Source organism: Aotus nancymaae, unplaced genomic scaffold, assembly GCF_030222135.1.
Source record: "Aotus nancymaae isolate 86718 unplaced genomic scaffold, 86718_ANA_hifiasm-v0.15.2.pri h1tg000115l, whole genome shotgun sequence".
In the NCBI taxonomy this organism is placed as follows: domain Eukaryota; kingdom Metazoa; phylum Chordata; class Mammalia; order Primates; family Aotidae; genus Aotus; species Aotus nancymaae.
The window spans coordinates 8,651,009-8,652,788 of NW_026988530.1; the positions used below are offsets into that span (position 1 = coordinate 8,651,009).

The 1,780-nt window shown below is 33.3% G+C and overlaps 1 pseudogene; it reads left to right on the forward strand.

The window, feature by feature from the left end:
- The first annotated feature begins 1,329 nt into the window (after positions 1–1,329).
- Positions 1,330–1,433, forward strand: LOC135272595 (small nucleolar RNA SNORA42/SNORA80 family; annotated as a pseudogene).
- The last annotated feature ends 347 nt before the right edge of the window (positions 1,434–1,780 follow it).

Genomic DNA, 1,780 nt, shown 5'->3' on the forward strand with positions numbered 1-1,780 from the left:
TTCTAGTCTCTTCATAAACGGGTGCCGAGACCAGCATAGGTCATATATCATAGGTGGCATCTTTTTGATGATTTGAGAGCCTCATAATTGTTTATTGAGTCATACCCAGCTTCACTTCACTTCTGCTTTAGGAGAAACTATTTTTTCTGTAATTTAGTGGTAAATGATTTTTGAATAATGAGAACTTCGAGGGAGGAAAGAGGAAGTTATATGAAGCAAGGCAAATAATCGAGGATGTTCATAACGCTAGTCATTTTTCTCCAGAAACAGCACCTGCTGAATTCTTTGTTTTTTTTTTTTTTTTTTCAAGTAGGAAAAAAAAATAATAAAAAACGAGGCTCTGTGTTGTCTTAAGATATTGACGCTCAGGTATAAGTGGCAGAACAGCTGCTACTCTCATAAAATTAGACAGTAGCAAAATTTAATGTTTTCCACAAGCTGCTAATTATATTTTCTGTTGATATATTCTTACTAAAGTTTCCTATTCTTTGCCTTATTTTGTGTTTGCAATCTTCAATCATGAAAAAGTCTACATATATACATAGACTTTTATATTTTATTCTCATTTGTTATCACATATCCCCATTTCCTTAGGCGCCCAGGTGGATAATGATTCCTATTCCACAGGTGAAGGTGGGGTTCCAGGATACAAAACAATGTCCCATGGATTGTGGGAGAGCTCAGAAAAAAAATGGATCTTGAACCTAAAGTTAGACATTCCAGCTATTTTACTGGGTATATGGTTAAAAAAAATGGATGACAAAATGTCTTAATAGAAATACAGATTAAAAAATCAAATTTTTTCCTATATATATATATAGACTTTTTCATGATGGAAGATTGAAACATAAAATAGTAGTCTTATTTTAATATATAAATATATATAGAGAGAGAGAAAGAGAAGTATTTTATATGTATATATATGTACATATATGTATACACCCATCTTTCTAAGCTTTTAATACATTGTTTTAAAGTAAATGTTTACTTGAAAAACACTTTCAATACCAAATGCATTTAATGAAACTATAATTATACTGATAAGTCACTAGAAGCAAAAAAGACATGGTTATATTTCCAGCATTGCTTTTAACTTTCCAATTGATGTAAATTTTAGTAATAGCTCTTTATCTTGTTTTTCCTTCTTTTTTAAATGGAACTTGAAAAAACTCTTTAAGAAAATGGTGTGTTTTGGTATTGGCGGCGCAAGAAGAGAGCAAAGGAAATGTGTTAATATATTTTACTTAAAATAGCCACAGTTGACCTGTCACCTCACCTCTTACTTTTGCCTGCAAAAAATATAAAAACAGCTCTGAGAGATGGAGTTAAGAATGCGGTGAGCTTCAAAGCCATGCCAGAGCAAACTGTGTCCCCAAACCATTGCCTGGCCTCTGTGCCCGTAGGCTGCTGGCACTGAAGTGGCTTGCACAGTGGAAAAAAAAAGAAAAAAAAATGGGGTGAGCTTCAAGTGTGGGAAAGAAGGAAAGAACTGGGCAATCTACAATCTGAAATTATGCAAAACAAATTCAGTTTGTCTGTAATGTATGTGCGCCATGCGCCTTCTGATAATTTTCAGGAAAGCCTTTTGGAGTGAGATTTTCATGGTTGATGCGGTAGCTAAGCAAATGTTGTCAATTCTCCCTAATTTTATATTTTTATTTGTGCCTACTCATTTAGAAATGTGACTTTAAATGCTTTACATAGTCCTGATCATTAATTATAGGTAGGTGTGGAAAAAAATAAGTATCAGTGCTCTGAACATTTAAAATTCCCCTTCGAA